The sequence below is a fragment of the Podarcis pityusensis genome (genome assembly GCF_964106645.2).
Source record: "Podarcis pityusensis genome assembly, chromosome: 14".
Classification (NCBI taxonomy): Eukaryota; Metazoa; Chordata; class Lepidosauria; order Squamata; family Lacertidae; genus Podarcis; species Podarcis pityusensis.
Genome location: NC_138039.1, coordinates 33,338,161 through 33,345,232, shown reverse-complemented (window position 1 = coordinate 33,345,232; position 7,072 = coordinate 33,338,161).

The window sequence follows — 7,072 nt, the reverse complement described above, 5'->3', positions numbered from 1 at the left end:
AGAACGATCCCCTCCCTCCGGAACAGAATACTGAGTTCCAGCAGCCTTCACTTTAGAAATTCATAGCTGGGACTGTATGGACCCGCACTGCCAGCATCAAAATGATCAAAGCCCCAAAGATTGATTACCGATATGCACGAGGCATTGTTACCCTACGTGCATTGTACGCTATGTAACCGGAGGTCGCGGCTTGTCCTTTGCTGAAGTTGAGCAGGATTGGTTGCCAATTTCCGAGGCCAAATCCATAATTCTTTTGCTCACACCTCCGAGGAGCCTGCGCTAATCCCCATCAGAGAAACTCTGGTGCCAAAGCGATGATAAAGTGTGTGTGTGTTTTCCTCCCTTCCCCATTCACGGAATTGGACTCCCCAGTCCCTCCCGCCCCCTCTCTTTAATTTCCCCTTTATCTCTTCCTTCCATCTTCAGCCTGTCAGAACTTTCACATACCTGCAGCTGACAGCTTGGAAACAGGCGACTTTGATGTTGTAAAGGATATTTTATCTTGGGTAATTCTCAGCAATTCACATGTTATCGCGCAGGATATCCAGAGAGGCTCCCGGGAGCGAACAGTGGCTTTGTTAGTTGAGATCTGAGCAATTTGCAAGCTTTTCTGAGGAACAAGGCCCAATAAAGGAACTCAAGAGATGTAATCTGTCAACTCCATTGAGAGTGCTGGCCTTATGATTATTGATAGTTTCAGGCATTACCTGGTACAGAACAGGGGAGGGAGAGGGGGGCAGCTATGGCTGGATGTCCAGGGTGCCATGCGAGTTCAAAAGTGTGGCGGGGGAGAAACGCTTCCTCCCTTCTTTATATCCCATGAGCCCATTTCTTAGCTAAGGTCAACAGACATCATGACTCTGGAGTCCAGCAATGACCAGTAAACCATATCGGAGGCTACAACGTCCCTAAGTAAGGAACTAAGGCCAGAGCGCTGGGTCCTAGGTTCAATCCCTGTCATCTCTAAGTAGGACTGGGTGAGATCCCCTGCCTGAAACCCTGGAGAGCTGCTGCCAATCAGTGCTAGCAAAACTGAGCTAGATGGATCAATAATAATAATAATAAATTATTTATATCCCGCCCTCCCCAGCCGAAGCCGGGCTCAGAGCGGCTAACAACAGTAAAATGATACAACATTCTAAAATCATTTCATTATAAAATTAATTCAAATCAAATTGATGGCAACCATTGGGCTAGAGTTCTGTGAAGATTGCCAAAGGAGGGAGTCAGGCTATGCCCTGGCCAAAAGCCTGGTGGAACAGCTCTGTCTTGCAGGCTCTGCGGAAAGATGTCAAGTCCCGCAGGGCCCTAGTCTCTTGTGACAGAGCGTTCCACCAGATTGGAGCCACAGCCGAAAAAGCCCTGGTTCTGGTTGAGGCCAGCCTAACCTCTCTGTGGCCCGGGACCTCCAAAATGTTTTTGTTTGAAGAACGTAAGGTCCTTCATGGGACATACCAGGAGAGGCGGTCCCGTAGGTACGAGGGTCCTAGACTGTATAGGGCTTTAAAGGTTAAAACCAGCACTTTAAACCTGATCCTGTACTCCACTGGGAGCCAGTGCAGCTGGTATAGCACTGGGTGAATGTGATCCCGCAGCGAGGACCCCGTAAGGAGTCTCGCCACGGCATTCTGCACCCGCTGGAATTTCTGGGTCAGTCTCAAGGGCAGCCCCACTTAGAGCGAGTTACAACAATCTGAGACTCAGTCTAAGGTAGCTTCCTAAGTTCCTGTGATCTTATGGAGCTGGACCAGTTTCCTGGCTTTGAGCCTAGTAGTCGGGGCACCACTGAACCTTGAGGCTAGCAAGCAGGAAACTGTTCAACCCATAGTTCCTACAGCTCCAGGGTGCATAGATTCAGAGCCAGAACCATGAAGCAAGGGAGAAGTGCTTGTTTTCAGACCAGAGGACTGCAGGGACTAACCCTTTTAAGGGACTCTCTAAAAAGGGGTGGAGCCAGGAGAGGTGGGTTGGGATGTAGATGCTGAAAAGGCCTCAAATTCCCTTCCAGCACTTGTCAGAGCAAGTTTTTCACTGCAGTGGGAAATTGCTTGCAAAATATTGGCCCAAACTGCTCAAAATTACAAATTAAAACAGTTGTTAAAATCTTTAACTTGGACTTCAGTGTACAAAGACTGGATTGTGCCTTAAAATTAACCAACAAGGGTTTGGAGGAAAGTATCCAAACAAGAAAGAAAGAAAAAATTGAAATTGCCTAAGATGAAATCTCAAGTTTAAAATGTTTTAATTTTTTTAAAATGTTGCTAAATTTTATTTCAGAGCTAGAAATAACCTCCCCAAGGACATGCCAGACCAGAACGTGAATGTTTCTGGGTTGTCTCAGAACAAATTGCAAATTTGTCTTGAGTAAATGGCCAGCTCAAAGCATCCCAAAGTCAGCCATGACTCCACTTCAACATTTGCCCTGGTTAATTTTTTTTTTTTTTAAATCACTTCTAGACTTCCCCCAGGCTTCCCCAGATGTGCTCAAGATTTGTGACCAGTTTGTTACACCTATTATGTTTGCATAATTCAAGCAATACATGGAGACTGAAACAGCCTTGATCACGTTCTTTATAATGAATTCTGACTTGTTTCCCCAAATTTCCACGCCATGACTCAGTCTGAATGCAGTGATGCAATCCTAAAGGGAATCATTAGCTCTGGCGCTCCATAACTTTCAGTTGTTCTCCAGCCTTGGCCCAAGGGGTTGAAGGCTGTACGGCTGCCATTTCTAGATGCTCAGCCTCCATCGCCTCACATACCACAGGTCTGCATGTGCAGAATTGTGACATCCACATTCTTTCAGGGGATACCTCACCAAATCTAATCAGCGCAGCTAAGCCTCTACACAGTGTAGCGGGGCAAGTCCAGGGAAGGCTCATCTGCTTCACATTAGGCCTGGTCCACAACAGGCAGCAGACGGAGGTGGCAGAGTTCTGAGCTGATGGATGGGTCATACCACCAGGCTGCAGGAAGGGGAAACCCCTTTTGAATAACCCTTTGTGGGGAGAAAGCTAGCATAGGAATTAGTAGACCAGGACCTTCTAGCTCAAGTGCCCCCCCCCCCGCCCCTTTTAAAGCTCTCTGGCTGCAATAAAGAATCAGACCAAACCATCAGCACTGTGAGTGAGCCATACAAGCACGCCCATTGTGTTTTGGAGCCCAAGGTTTGCAGTGTTCCTCTTGCCTGATAGAAGGACCATGCTTTGGGCTTGCTATGGAGATAAGGCATCAGTGCACTCCTTTGGCTAAAACATTCCAAGAATATGCTCATTTTTTATTTTTTATTTTTGGAGTGGGAAAAGAGTGTAGTTCAATAAGTTATTAGGGAGAGACTGAACTAATCAAAGCAATGTGTGTAAAAATAACACATTTTCCGCTAGAAAGCGGGAAATATTAGAGCAGGGCTTGGAATGAATCAGTTCATTTTAATGAAGTTGGCTTGGATGAGATGACCCTCATGGTCCCTTCCAACTCTACAGTTCTATGATTCTATGAGTCTAAGTTCACTGAATAAGTTCAAAACTAAAAGCATTCATTCCAGGATTGTATGCTGCTCCTCCTCATTCTGCTGGGCGATATTTTCCCTTCCACGTAAAAAGTCTAAAAGGGGTTTTCCCATTATTATTATTATCATCATCAATAAATGTCAACAATAGTTGACATTTCTCCAGTCCAACATACCAACTTTACATCCAATGTTGAGAAACAATAAGGAGTTCCTATAATTGCCAGGTGAATTGGGGTTGACCTTTGGACAATTTCTTGTTTGTCTTCAACTTAATTGTCTTACACATGTGTTTTGTTTGTTTGACACTTGAGACTCTCTGGACCTTTAAGCTTAAACAATGTAATTGTTGGGGGAAATTAAACAACTCACATTCAACTGTGTTTGTGTGTTGATGTTTTCTTTGTCTTCCTAAGTTTATTTTATACACCAGAGTAGGAGCTTGTAGCATTCTGAATGCTTATTTATTAATTTATTTAGCAGAGGATCATTTGGATGAATCTGAAGGGAACTGAGTGTGAACCAAATGAGTTTATTTTATAAAGGGCTGAATGTGAAGTGGAATTAGCTACTTTTTGGATATGAACCAGGTCCTTTTAAAAATGAATTTTCAAAGCTCTGTATTAGAGCAATTGTGTTAGGTCTCTGATAGTCAAAGACTACCATCCAAGGGGAAATAATTGTGCTTAGTCCATGTGCCCACCTGCTGAAAGACTCAATTAACAAATCAATATTGGATTGATTTGCAACACAATGCAAAACAATGGTTTCTTTAACAAATCACACATTTACCATGAGTTGTCCCACAGATCATCAACGAAGCCACGGCTTCTTTCTCCCAATTTTTCTTCCCCACCCCCTTCCAGCTGCTTTTGCCTCATGCTTTTGTAGTTTGTTGAGCTTCTGGGGTGGGGTGATCAAGGAAACCATGGTTAAGGATGGTTGCTAGGTGTTGGAAAAAAGCAAATATATTTACTTTCTCCTGAACTTCTAGCTAATGCATGTGTAACTTTAAACCATACGAAGGCACTGTGTGTGTAGCAATCTAGTCAGCACTTGCTTGTAAACCTCTATGTCTAACTCCAGCCCAAAAAAGCAGAGCCATTTTGTTTGTGATTCTCTCCAGACAATATGTCTGTTCTCTCTCTCTCTCTCTCTCTCTCTCTCTCTCTCTCTCTCTCTCTCTCATCTCCACTAATCCTGAAAATTTTACCTGCATGAATAAAGCATTTGAACTCCAGAAACTGTAAGTGATTATGCCAATCTAATTCGCCCAAGCTGCAAGCTCTGCTAACACTGTTAATGTATAATGCCAAGTCACAGTTTAAAAAAAACACGTGCTTGTAAGCCAACAACAAACCATGGCTTCAGTTCATGATTTCATAGAATCATAGTTGGCAGTAAACATAGTTAAGCGGTCAGGTAGGGTTCACACATAACACTAAGCCATAGTTTTTAATAAATAACTTAATAGCCATGCTTTAGTGTTATGTGTGAACCAGGCCATTGTAATAATTGCAATTGATTCAGAAAATAACCAAAACATCTAACAGCAGTAACTGTTTCTTTCCTGCTTACTGTAAACTGTCCCATGGGGGAGCAAAAATGCGCTCTCCAACTGTAGACCAGAAGTGGTGCCCAGAAGTGGTGCAGTCTGTTCAGTTACCCGATTCTGCTACCCGGGCAGACCAGGCCATAGCATGACATCACTGCATAGCCGAACTGGTGGGTGTGCTCACTCATCCCATTCCCTCCACTGCTGCAGAGCAACATCGACTCCTGTCTCATTGGCAAAGTTAGGGGAGCTGTCCAGCAAGCCTAGGAGTCAGTCTGTGGCAAAGTTGCCAAAGCAGGAGGGGAGCTGTCCAACCAAGAAACCACACCATGCTGAATAGGTTAGGCATTGCACCAGCACTAGCTCAGCTGCAACTGAGCACTTATAGAGTTGGCTCCGCCCTTTCCTAGATGAACATTGTCTCATGGTTCATCCTCCAAAATAGGACTTGGCAAATGATGTCCAGTGGGCACTGCACTGTTTAGCCAGGTTTTCATTCCAGACGCAGAGCCGTCTCTTCACCTGGGGGTATTGGAGGTGAGCATGGGGGGCCTGGAACTGGAGTCGTGGTAACACCAGGTCTTCTATTTTTGCAGAGTCCCCCACCCCAAATAAGTGGAGTGTCTTCTCTGGTAGTTGTCTTGTAGGGTGAGAGGCTTGATACCCATCGAACCCTGCGTGAGAGGAGGGTGTCTTGGCTTTCTCATCCTTCTCTTAGGTGGCATAGAAATTAGAAAGCAGACATTTTCTGCTGAAAGCTTCTCATTTACACCTGCTGTTCTATATGCAAGGGATTTATTATTATTATTATTAAGTATCCTGCAAATTGCCTCATGCAGTCTACAGCGGTATAACTGAGATAGGCTAACATTTCCTGCTGTTAGTGAGTTCTGGATCCAAGTAACTGAGTGATGCATTTGCTTTGATTCCAGAAAGTCCCAGGTTCAATCCTTGGTGCCTTCAGGTAAGGTAGAGAAAGAACCCTTTCTGAAACCCTAGAGAGTTGCTACCAGTCAGTGAGTAGACCGTACCATATTAGATGGACAAATGGTGTAAGGTATAAGGCATCGGAACAATAAGAAGTTGCCTTATACTCAGTCATAGCAATGGTCCATCTAGGTCAGTTTTGTCTACATCAACTTCAACTCCCATCAGTCCCAACCAGCATGGCCAGTGGTCATGGATTATGGAAGTTGTAGTCCAGCAAAATCTGGAGGGCACTACACTGACTGGCAACAGATGCAAGGAATTGAACCTGCGACCTTCTACCACTGAGCTACAGCAGTTTCCTATGTTCCTCATTGAAAATGGGTGAGTCCTCTTCTTCCATATCATACTGTCATAATTTCTATTGAAATGAAACAAAAGCTCATTCTCTCTGCCCCTCTCTCGTTTGTTTGCTTATTTAGTTCATTCTTAACAATTGCACTGCCCCACTGGGGGCCTTTTAACGTAAAATTTATCTTCCTTGGAATAACTACCAGACGTTTTCGGCATTTGCAATTCATCTCCACCTCTCCGCCGATGCTCTAATCTCATTTCTGTTGAACGTATTGTTTTTCCTTCCATTATTTATAAAATGAGGTCATTTATAATGAGTATTGGAGCTTGACGGAGCTACGCGCACACACACCCCTTGTGGGGTTTAGAAGGGGGAAGGAATCTCTGTGCTCTGGACAGATGCCAAATTTAACATCTCAAGTTACTTCCTTTAATAACCAAAAGCTTATATGTAACAATTCGCTTGAGCCCATTTCCAGTGTTTGGGAGTTACAAGATAAGACGTTAAAGTGAAAGTTTGAAGAACGTGGGTTTTAAGACAAATTCTATGCTTTTCTACAAGATTATATTTTTTTCAGAAAGGAACTCACACCTGCTACCAGCTGCTGTTTGGGGGGGGGGGCAGGACTGAATTAACTATTAAGCAAAATGTTAGGATTGAGTCAAAAATATATGCTGTTTTTCATGAACACATTTGGAAGTGGCAAAAGCGACCTATCCCTGACAAT